The sequence below is a fragment of the Urocitellus parryii genome, chromosome Y (assembly GCF_045843805.1).
Source record: "Urocitellus parryii isolate mUroPar1 chromosome Y, mUroPar1.hap1, whole genome shotgun sequence".
Taxonomy (NCBI): domain Eukaryota; kingdom Metazoa; phylum Chordata; class Mammalia; order Rodentia; family Sciuridae; genus Urocitellus; species Urocitellus parryii.
In genome coordinates, this window is record NC_135548.1 from 42,994,971 (window position 1) to 43,007,592 (window position 12,622).

Here is a 12,622-nt window from a genome sequence, read left to right on the forward strand (position 1 = left end):
TTGTATTTAGAGTGGAGGTGCCTCCAGAATGCCCCTGCCCACTGTCCTTGAGTAGTCACTTCAAGGCCCATTTCCTGAAGGCCTGTCTCCCATGCTGCTCCAGGTGACCTGCCACGATAGGGCTCCTGTCGTCATCCGCAGCGCCCTCGACCTACACTTCCTTACTGAGGAGAATCCAGAGGATTATGAGCTGGGCCAAATCATCTCTCGCCGTCAGAGTAAGTGAGACAATCAGATAGCAGAGAGCAAGGGTCAGGATGTGGACTCAGGTCAACTCTTAGCAACAAAGAGTAGTCTCTGACCCCCAAGAACACTCCAACAGGTGTGTTGGGTTCGTGCACAAAGCCAACTGCACTTCTGCTGGTGGAAGGTCTTGAGGTCCAATGGTATACCCCGGTGGATATTGCGGATCCCCACCAGGTGCCCTCCCCTGGACATGAACAGGCATCCAAAGCTGACATCTTTGAGGAGTGAGGAGGAAAGCCTCTCTCCAGGAGCAGTATGTTTTCATGGTCTGGGATAGGAGTGGTTTCAAAGGAACATGGGAATGCATGGGCTAAAGAGGGAACTGGCATTTTGTGGACTGAAGCAGTACTATTGAAAGCCTTCTGTGTGACCAAAAAAACACTGCCTGGGCAGAGCATTGCCAGGATTCTAGCAAGCAGTAACAGGATGAAATTGGGAAGAAAACACAGCCTGGGAGACAGCCTGAATCATCTGTTTTTGCATAAATTCCATGGTCTTACGCACCTGAGTCCACTAGGCAAGGAGTGATCACAATAGCCAGGTTGTGATCCCTAACTAAAGTCAGATGAGGGCTTCCTGAGCACGTAGCCACAGAGCTCATCTGATAATAATGCCAGCGCTTTTTCGTTGGTTGGTTGGTTGGTTTTTGTGAGCCAAACACCACAGCAGCCATTATCCCAGCCTATGTACCCTGAAGACCACCATCCCTATGAGTTCTAGGATCACTTGTCTCCTATCTTAACCTACTGTTAGGTTAGTAGAGTCTATGGAAGAGGAAGTCTGTCTGGGGCCTTGGTAGCCTAAGAAATTCATAGCAGAGATCTCCACATCCAACCCAGAAGGGATGGAGAACAGGCTCTAGGTTAGAGGAGGGCGACAGGAAACACATGTTCAGAGGAAGGAGAAGCGGCTGTTGTATTCCCCCACTCGGGGTCATGGCACCACTGGGCCATACGCCATGTTGGAGGTAAGCAGTCCCTTTGCTGGTCTTTGGAACCATTGTTCTCAGTAGGGCAGTATTTGGAATGTGGCCTCCATTCTCAGAAGCCTGGTTCACATGGAGGCGGGCTCCACCAACGCAGAAGCATGGCTCTAACGTGGTATCCGTGCTGGTCAGCCTGTCCTCACTGTGGCCATACTTGAGGAAAATAACTCAGAGGAGGAATCCTAGGCCTTTTTTCTCTGGGTTTCATAGCTTTCTCTTTGGTTGTGCACTGAGGCTGTCCATAAAGCTCTAGTGTGTGGCAGTGGAGAGCTCCTCAGCCCTTGCCACAAAGGCATAGACTGGGAGAGAGAGAACGAGGCTGGCAGAGAGGGAGAGAGAGAAAGATGGAGAGGGAGGACCTCTCCTTGGAGAATGAGGATTCAGTGGAGCCAACAGGAACAAGGTACTGTTGCCCAGGGCACAACCCTATTTAGGTCTTACTCCAACCATGCTCAACCTTTCTTCCAGTCCCTCCCAGCCCCCAGTACTGTATTCATCTTGAATGAGAATTTCATGTTGACATCAGAGCACTCACCATCCAATGCTTCCCTCCAAACCCACCTATGAAGATGACTCATGTGGTGACTGAATCTTCGGCACAGGAGCCTTTTGTGGGAGATTTCAGATGCAAACCCTAGTGGTGTGCTTTGGCAGATGCAAGAGGACCTGAGATATTCTGGAGTCCAAAGCCTTCGGTAGGAACAGACATTAGGTCTGTTGAAGTGCTCTGCCTAGTTCTTCCTCAGGGAGGACTGTGGAGGCTGTCTTTGTTGGTATTGGTGCTGAATTGGAGAGCTCTCAGGTGTGTGGCTCTGGCCTTTTCTGGCACAGGCTCTCAGATGTTGGCGTGTCCTAGGGAGCACCTCCTGAGTGCCACCTTCTTTTTGTACACCCCTCTCTCCCCAGAGCTGAGGATTCCAGCAGAGGCCAACGTATTTGATGCCAAGAATCCTCACAAAAAATCCAACTTTGTGCTGAGGAAAAGGAGCCTCTCCCAAAAGAACGATGGGTGGATCGAGCCTCAACCTCCCTCTCGTCCTGCAAAGAAGGCTCCTGCCCTCCTGAGGATGCTTGCAAAACCATTCTGTTGCTGTGTGCCTGGGCGGGGCTGAGGCAGCCCAGGAATATTTACATTGATTACTATTTTCTTCAAAGTTTGAATCTATAGTTTGCCATTGTCCTTGACCTTGTTTAGTAACACAGTTGTTACTCTCCTGTATTTGTTGTTTCCATTAATATATTATTATTATTTTAAAATACATATGTTTTTGTTACCTGATCTACTGTGATGATTTGAGTATACTAAATGTAGCAGTGATTCCTAAAGGACACATCCAAACCAACAGGAAGGAATGTTTCATTCTATCAGCAAGAACTTTGGTTTTTAGGAGTTTGGCAGATGGCATTATCTGAGTCAGTTTTCCAATGGGGGCAATGAAGTATCAGCTATGATGGTACAAACACAAACAAAGACACACAAACACACACAAGAGCACACACACTCACTGAGAGATAGATAGACAGATGGAGTTGGTCTCTGCTGAAATACTTTGGAGACATGGTTCTGATTTCTCCCCTTTTGGAGTATTTTCAATTGCACAAGGTGTCTTGCAAATGAACCCATGTCTGAGGAAGACATGCATGTGTGCTTCACATGCCACTTTTCACATAGCAGGAAGGTCATGTAATATTTTTCATGCAGCTGTCTTTTGACTGTGAACCATCCCATGAGGTCAGCTGTGGAATTTTCAACTTGTAGCATCACAATGGGGATCCACTCTTTGGATTTGGGGATATTTCCGATTTTCTTGATTCAGATTGGAATGATATATATATATATATATATATATATATATATATATGTTTTTGATGAAAATTCTGCATTTGATGGTAATGAATGTCGTGCATCTAGGAATCTGTAGAGTGCAGACAATGAATGGATGCCTACTGTTGTCTGGACTGGTCTGAAAAGTCCTGTAGCATCTGAGCATGTGTGAGGGCTGTACAGGTCTTGCCAAAAGTCCAGGTCAGATGATCCTGCACAAAGCTGAACTCCTAGTGGTCTCCACAACAGTGTAAGGGCCAAGGAGAAACACACTTCCACACAGAAGTTGGGAAGCTACCTTATGAAGGTGATCATAGATACGGGATTATTAATATATCCAGGTTGGCATCTATTATTTTTTTAGCTTTTGACTTTCGCAGCTGTGGGCATCTTGACAACCATCAACTCCCTGTAAGCACAGACAACTCTATAAGAACCTGAGGATAAATTTCCCTGTGCATGTCCCCTTGTGAAACTGCTTAAGCACCGCCTGGTTTACACACAGGTGGAATTTCTAGGTCAAAGTGTGCATGTTTACTTCTTTGACTAAGCACTGCCAGGTGGCTCTTCTGCATAGCTCTACCTGTGGCCAGGATTGTATTATCTAGCTTTCTAACTTTTGCATGTTGAGTAGATACATAGTGGGAGCACACTGTTTTTGTTGGTATTTTTCTTGGTATCTATTCTGATGCTTTTCACTGGGGGATTTTTTCCTGTGAAAATGGGCTTCCTCTACTTGACCTTATTTTCTTCTTTTTAAAATTTTTTCAATGTGACTTTTTAATTTTAGTTTTATTAAAGACATTGCCCCTTGCTTGCATAGTCTATATCTAAAGCACTAGTCCTTGCTCCAAGGCCCAGCTTGCTCTCAGCTGCCCCAGGAGGGGAACAGTCTTTGGCGGTAGACAAGAGACGCCCCTGCAGGGGGCACAAGTGCTTTGGCCCTCTGGTGTTTTGCCAGCAGTGCTTCTCATGCTCACAGAGGGTTTCAGACACTGAGTCAATGGTCCAGGTGGTCTTTTGTTCAGTCTGATCTCAAATTGAGCTCCTCTGAGAGGTCATATTGAAGTCCTTGTGTGTACCTGACCCATCATTTTAAACAATATTCCAAGTTCACTTTTTGTGTCTACGTGGGTTCTGGGGATTGAACCCAGGGCCTTGAGCCTGTGAGGCAAGTGACCTACCTGAGCTACACCCTCAGAGACCCCTGTAAAAGTATTTCCCCTTTGCCTCGGGGTCTAAGTTGCCAAGGCTGAGCTCAAACGTTCCTCTTGCCTCAGCCTCCCTGGTGGCTGGCATGACAGGCATGCACCTGGGACTGTCACACTCGAGCCTGTGATGGGAACTCATGTGCATCTGTCCAGGGCTGAGCATGGTTAGGCAGAGCTGTGCTCCAGGCTCCCTGCAGGGCTGTGGAGGCTTCTGCTGCCCAGCAGCCCTGGTGCCATGGCCAGGGCTCCTCCCAGCCGAGGGCAGGCAGCTGCCCATTGCTGTAGGCTGACCTTATTTTCTTCTTATGGCACTCGTCCGTTCTCTGGAGTATGTTGTATGGTTTGTCCATTAGGAGTCTAACAGGTCCTCTAGAACCTTCAAACAATTAGTAAAATTCCTGAACAGTAAGTGAGCGCGCGCAGAAATTGGGCTAATATTTTGGGAAGAACAATGTTGGATGATATATTCATGGCTTGAATATATCATCCAACATGAAGTTATATTTTATTACTTACAAAATAATAAAATAATGAAGCAATACCATGGGCTGAGCTAAAATAGATCCTTAGGATCTTAGGCATTCTGTAATAAATCTGTGTCACTTGAAGTATAGAGTTGATCGACTCTGAGTAATGAAACAGAAGTAAAGGTATCAAAGCCAATGATCATCTGTTTCCAATTTTCTGTGATTTGGTTCAAGTGGTAAAGTGGTGATATTTATTAATAATGGATCGAATAGGTTCATAATTGTTTTAGAGTACAATTAGATGCCTTCAAACTTTAGGCTACATGGGCACATTTGAGAACGGTTCCAGCCATTCTCTCATCCTTTGGGTCATTCCCCTCCTATGTCCTGTGAGACATTTTCTATGTGAGGCTTTAAGAAGAAGAAGAGAATATTCTGTAAAGAAAACCTTGTGATCTGTGCAGTATGAAGTTGAATGGATTCATTCAGAAATCAGAAATTCTATTGAAAGATATTTATTGGCATGAGCCAAATAAAACCTATTTTTAGGCATCCTGGTGAAGACAAGGTTTTATCTTTATGTCTCATTTTCTATGTTTTCTTGTTGTTGTTGTTGTTAGAATGAAATCCATATGTTGCCAGACCATTCTATCAGATGTGTAACTAGATGCCATTTAAATTACCCACTTTTACATGGTAGACAGTTTTTAATGAACACTGCCTGTCTGCACCTTTTTTAAAAACAGGACTGGGATCAGAAGCCCAAATACCAATGGTTAGCTGGAGCATATTTTTCATTTGGCCTATCTGTCAGTATTCCCTGAGGTCATCTGTGCAATCAGCTTCGTTACTCCTGCTCCCTCACTGGATTTCAAAGAAACCATATGCTATGTATGAATCAGGGACACCAATCCCACAACATAGCATTCTTGGAATATCCAAAGTCCCACTTGTCACTTCGCCATGCCTGAGATCAGCAGTAATATTTATCAGCAAATGTGAGATTTTCAAAGATCCAATTCTATGTGCTCCTTTCTCATAGAGCCTTAGGCAGGGATATAGCATACATAAATATTAAGTAAAGTCCATAGTTTTTAAAATGTCATCCATTGAATAGTTGACACATGTCTGAGATACTTTTTATTTTGGGGGAGGTATTATTTAATAGGGAATTCCAACAGCTACCTAATAGTGAAATGAGAAGTCTTGCATCCATTTTGTTTTGTTTCTGATGATTTTTATGAGTAAGGGTAAGATACTTCCTTGTTCTGATGCAGATGTTGCCCACTTTTGTGAATGGATGCGGGGTGTCACCTACTACTTGCATATCTGCATATTGGGCTTGACACTGCTATCGTACTTGGTAGTTGGCAAAAAGTCAATACTGAAGTTAAGCTCTTGTGTTCTAGCAGCAGAGCTGAAGATCCTTGATGTGCCACCTTCTGCAATCCATGCTGCTCTCTTCATGTTCCTTATTGACTTCCTGGTGATGAGCATCATGGTCTCCTGGTCTTGAGAATGGCCAAGCATTGCTCTGTGAATGTGGAAGATGGGCATGTGGAAGGCTCCAGGGAGGAGGGATCATTGAACATGTACTCGAATCCATGTGCCTGTTGAATGACCTGTTTTTTTTTATTTTTGGGTTTTAAGGGAGACACTGCCCTAAAACACTTCTGTGCAGCTGGGGATGCATGCTTCTGCTTCACCTTGCAGGAAGCATTAACGAATCCTTTCCAGAAGACATGAGAAGAGAGAAGTGAGCCTCTGGTATCATGCAGGTTCCTTGCATTGCCCATGGGCTAGAAGAGAGAAGAGTTGCTTCATGAGATTTGATCCCCTTTTTCCTGAAAAGTTCCACACAGAGGTGAGTCCCCAGCATGTTTAGAAATCATTTCAGACACCTTTCTGGACGGAATTGAATCAGAGCCCCTGATGATGTGGAAGAGCTAAAGATGGGTTTGCTATGAATTTTCTATTTCATTCATCAGGGCCTGAGTCAAGTCAGTCATTGTGCTGTGAACACATGAGCTGCTGGTCAAATGTGAGGAAGTGGTCTTGCTTTATGAAAACACCACCCTGATTCAGTGAGCCAGAGGCAGCCTGCAGTCCCTGTTTTCCTGTAAAGGCAGATTGCTGTGGATGGCCTCTGGCCTCGTCATGCAGCCCTGCTCAGAGTAGGGGATTGAGGGACCAGGCAGATCCCTAGTTCCTTTTGACCTTTATTGCCATTGGGCCACCCCAGGGTCCTTGGACTCTACCTGGTCTTCTGGCCTGGGTCAGGGGATGTGAGGTTTGGAATCCCCCTCTGTGGCAGGATCCCAGCCCCCCAGCCACTTGAGGTCAGCACATCCTTCCCTAATTGTGTTAGAGTTGGAGACTTCTCCCACCCATCCTCATCCATGCTCATCCCACATTTTGTAGCTTGGCACCTGAGGACCTTTATTCATTGACTTAGTTGTTAGTGATGATGGTTACTAAGACTAAGTGACTCTTTCAAGTCACATCACTTGCATGGTAGGGCTAGAGCATGGATCTTCCTAATTGATTTCATGGGACTCTCTCATGGAAACTGTGACTGCTTCCTAAACACACACTCTACATTTGGAGTGTCAAAATTCTTGCCACTGCCTCCTTGGCAAGTGTATCTTGTCTTCTACGTGGGAATTTCACAAATATTTTCCTTTGGTTTGTGGAGGTCATGCAGAAGGGATTTCATTTGAAATAGCCCAAACAAGAAATACCAGTTGTCTTTTTCGCACATGGATGTGTGTAGTGAACACCCCTTTCTGTGTGCTTGCATGAGTTACTCCTTTGAATTTGTTGAAGAATGGTTGGCTGGGGAGCAAGTTAACGAGAGATGGATATCAATGGTTGTCAAGTATTCTGACGTGAAGAATGTATTGAGGATGTGAAGGCTTTTCTAGCCAGTTCGTATGGCTCAGTCAGGGATCAGTCAGAGGATTCTGTCTGGTAGACTCTTTGGCACAGATGTCAAAGTGGCCTGGTCTTACCCTGTCCAGGACTGAATGCTGAGCTTGAGTGGGAGCTTCTTGTCATTTCAAGCATTTCCATGAGTCTGTCCTCTGTTCTCTTGTATCCAAGTGGTTTCTAATAGGAAAGCAGAACAAAAATTGAAAGTATGGTGATTGATTATTTTTACCAATGTTATTTCAATCCACTTTGTTTAATACGAAATTACCTTTATGCTAGTAAGATTTCATATGTGAGGAAATAATGAAAATATTGGGGTTAGGGGATGAGAATATGCAAATCAAACATTTTTGAGCACCAAGACCCGTTTTTTGTTTTTGTTTTTGTTTTTTTTTTAACTTAAATAATATTAAGTGCCAGAGGACCACCGCTGCCATTCAGCCTCAACAACCTCCAGGTCCAGCCTCCAGGTGGCCCATTTCACCAGGGTGTGTGGGACCACACTGTCCTGGGATGAGAGAACAGTACCCACGGATGTTGACATCTCACAGAGTAGATATTGCCAGTGACAGTAGGGAGCTATTGGCACATGAGGAAGGGAAGAGCTCTCAGGATGGGAAGAGGGGGCCGCTTCGAGACTCATTGGGTATGGCACGAGGCTGCTGGGTGTGGTGTTGGCCTGGGCCCACTGAGTGGGGCAGATCCGTGGTCTGTGTTTCTGTACGCTCCTCTGTAGCCTGTGTTGGCAGCAGATCAGGGAATTGCGATCAGAAGTGCTCCCAGTAACACAGGCACCAGCCCCCAGAGTGTGTGCCTATCCGTTTCCCCACCTGGCCTGACTTAGTGCCTGTCTTGCCTCAGGGCTGAGACCCTACAATCTCTGATGAGGGTGTCTGTGGTCCAGATCCAACCTGCATGGCCAACATGCTCAGACCTTCAGCTGGGTCCTAGGCTGCTGCAACCAAACTCTGTTAACTGGGTGGCGGACAACAGAGGAAGTGTCTTCCGTTGAGCTCCAGAGGCTCAACACAGTAGGTGTTGGGCTGTCCCAGTGCCATAACCCCTCCCAGGTTTCAAGGGGACTGTCTCCCCAACTCTCCCAGCCCTTGCCCACTCTCCTATTGCTGCCCACGATCTGTGGTTCCCATATGGGCATCCCGCCCTGGCTCCAACCTCACATATCCGGTATCCCCCAGTCTCCCTGGTATCTGGGTCCAGACTCTCCTCTTCCTACAAGAATATCAGATATTGGATTTGGTCCCAGTTGATGCTGTGTTCCATCATGTGAGCTCTTAGCTTCATCACTGTGCAAAGACTCTTTTCCCACACAAGTTCGCACGACTTTTGGCTGGCTAAGAATTTTCAGGCGACACTTTTCTAATGAGTACACTTTCCTTCCTTCCGATCTCCCACCAGTGAGCATTCCTCGCACCCTTGTCCTAGTTCCTTTATGGCAGTTTCCCTCCTTATGGCTGAGAGGACCTAGTGACCCCTGAATTCACACGTTCTCCTTAATCACCAACACACTGCAGAATTCTCCAGGGGGCCATATATGCTCCTGGAAGTTGGTGTTGGAAATAGTTCTCCATCCATTAATCACTCCCTCACTCACTAATGTCCTTGTGTCCTTGAGAAAGGCTCTCCCTTTCCTGGTTTTCCTGAATAGAAATCCTCTTGCCTCTTGGGTGAATAGGGTTATGGGTTGTGCAGAGGGTGTTGGTCCACTGAGCATCTTAGAGACTGTCCTTTATGGAGCCTAATGATCCTCACTGGGGAATGAGGCCAGGGTCCTAACTGTGGTTAGTTAGAGAGGGAAAGAAGGACAAGGGAAACTCAGATGTCCCTTCATGGCCCCTGGAGTTAGAGGACTTACCCCTTTGCACCTGGGATCAGGAGACCTCATTTCCTCGAGGACACGCACACTCAGACGTTAATCTTGAGTGTGGGTTCCTTTCTGGGGTCCAGGGCTGTTGTTAGCCACCAGGAATGACAGTGCTCTCCATGCTGAGTGGAGCCATTTTTGCCAGGAAAGAGAGCCCATGGTCACGCCTTGTGCAAAGCATCCCACGCCAGGGGCTCCCATGCCTACATTCCTGTCCTGAAAGGAAGCCACTCAGAGGCAAGGTGGGTCCAACCACCTCCCATGTGTTCACTCATCACTGTGTTCCAGCAGTCACCCCAGTGAACAGTCCTGATGGGATTGGATGTGGCTCAGAATGTCACCCTCATGAGCTCTACCCTGCCACAGCTGCAGTTCTGCAGTGGGAGAAACTCAAAACCTCAAAACACATGCACATGAAAGAAAAGAGCAAGAGCCAGAGCCCAAACAGGCCAGGTGTGGCAAAGACAGCTGGAGTGCCTAGGTTGGGACTCAGAATTATGTCAGTGGGGTGGCATTGCTGCTGGCACCAGCATGATAACCGAGAGCCAGCCCTGCTCATTTTGGGGAGCAGTGTGTTGGGGAAGGCAGCAGAAATTGAGAGGCAGGATTGAGTTTGGCCCTAGGAGGAGGTTGGGTAAGAGGCCAGTGTGGATTGGAGAGCCTGGGCAGATAGACAGAGGCCAGGGCACACCCCAAAGCCTGGAGACTGCACTTGATATCCAGGGTTGTGAAACACCACTTCCCCTCTTACTCACAACTGAGAGCAAGGGGCATTGATGAGTTCAGTTTGTGTGCGGCTGCATCCAAGGTGGCTCGGCTAGGAACCTCTGTTTCCTTGACTCAGGAGGCTGGGAGTCCAGGCTCCACTGAGGCTCGGCTGGGAGGATTGGAGTCTGAGTTTATGCCTGTGTTCCCTGTAGGATCCATGTTGGCTGAGCCTCAGTGTTTTTGTAATGAGAGGATGGGTGACCGTCATGTCTTTATCACAGGACACACTTGCTAAATGGATTTGTTTGCTCTGAGGAGGAAAGAGAGAGGGGGGAGTGGTGCTGGAGACAGGGATGCAGACAGGGGTCATGGACTTGGCATAACTCAGTCTTGGAGGTGATATCCCATCACCTGTACCCACTTCAATTCCCATGAATCCAGAGGCTGAGCCCCCTTGAGGTGAGGGGTGAACCGGTTCTGGGCAGCAGGATGCTGTGGTACCTCGGAGTCTCTGTGAGACCCCAACACTAGACACACTTGGCCCTTTTGAAATCTTAGGAGAAGCCTTGGGAAGTTGTATGGCAGAGGGGAGCAGCCTCTGCATCTCAGTCCCGTCCAACTTGCCATGGTGTAGAGAGGGAACTGCAGCCACGATGGGACGGACATTGGCCATGTCCCTGTGTGGGACACAGGCCTGATTGAGTTAGGGTGCATTCTTTGTCTCTCCCTTTCTTGTGATTATCCCATCTCTACATTTGTGCTTTAGCCACCTGTGAGTCCCATCTCTGGTTTCAGAGAGAACAGAGGGTGTTATGGGCCAATAGACACAATAAACCCTAGAGATTAGATGCTACCCTACTTTCCAGAAAAGACTGGGCACACCATGAGTTGCACAATGATGGGACCAGGGTCCAAAAGCTGCTGAGAGGGAAGGACTGGTTGTGAATGCATTTTTGAAGGCTCCAAGCTGGAACTCTAGTGGCACCAAGCAGGGCAGATGCTGGTGGGGATGTTTGGGTAGTTGTTGGTGAACACCTGCGCACCTGAGATGGGTAGGCATGGAGGAGAAATCGGCAGCCCATAGGGCTGTTGAAAGTGGTCTTATGTGAAAAGAGGCTCAGGTATGGGCACAGGAAATGACATCATTGCCTTGACAATGGATCAAACAGAACATGGAACCCTGGTATCCAGGCACCCACTTCACTGACCAAGCCATCCGAGCTCACTTGGTTGGAGCCACTGGAGGGAGAAGGATGTTCTCCTGTGGTTGCAGACAATGCCGAGCCTCAGGCTCCCAGGAATCTCAGGGGGGCCAACTAGCCCTTTTGTGGATACACTGGGTGAGGCTTCATCTTAGACGCCAGAGCCTCTGGCGATTGTCGCAGAGGAGCTCAAGAGTAACAGTGAGTAGCACAGGGCAGGTGAGCCCAGCAGGCCCTCTAGTCTGATCCCTGATGAATGGCCCAGGACTCCTATTCTGACTCTGTGTGTGTGTGTGTGTGTGTGTGTGTGTGTGTGTGCGTGTGTGTGTGTGTGTGTGTGTGTTTGTACTGATGGGAACTGTCCCATTGTGCTTTGACTCTAGTGTATTGGCACAAGTCATTTTTCTGTTTGTCACCATTTCCATTTTGAACCCACCATTCTTGGTCCCAACCCAGGGTGAAAATGATCAGAACACGGAGGAGCCCTTCAGGGTTCAGAGCCTTGAACCTTACAGGCAGGACCAGCTTAGGAATGAGCTCCTGCCTGTCATTTGTGGGAGGAACCTACATTTCAGCAGCAACATGGGGTTAATCTCCTGGGATTTCATCCCCACCCAGCAGGTGCTGGATCTCTTGTTCCCAAAACAGCCACCTTCTTCAGTCTTTACTCCTGGTGCCACTCCACATCCTCCAAGGGGACAAGAACCTCAGGTTCTGGATGGATGTTGTAGAATGCCCACAGAGCCAACTGCCAGGCTGGGTGGGGTGCAGTTGCTGGGCTTTGCTGATGTTGTCATCCCCCACAGTTCTTGGAACCTTCTGTGGCAGTGGCATCCAGGACCCCAGCAGCTGTGAGTAGCAGCTCCTCACTGCTTCACTCCAGCGAGCAGGTGGAAGACAGCCGCGTTGTTCACGTCCTCCTAGAGGGACAGAGCCTGAGTGAGACAAAGCGCATCCCGGTAAGCCCGACAGCAGGGCTGCCTCCTGGGTGTCCACACAGTGGAAGGCAGGAGACACAGCCAACCCCAGGGCTATGGTGGGAAATAAAGAAGAGAGAGGTCCGTCTTAAGGGCTTGACCTGAGGAGGGAGAGCATCAGCATGCCCAGCTTCAGTGGTGAGTGGGCCTGTGTATTGTGGGTTTTGCAGGCCAGAAGTGCAGACGGA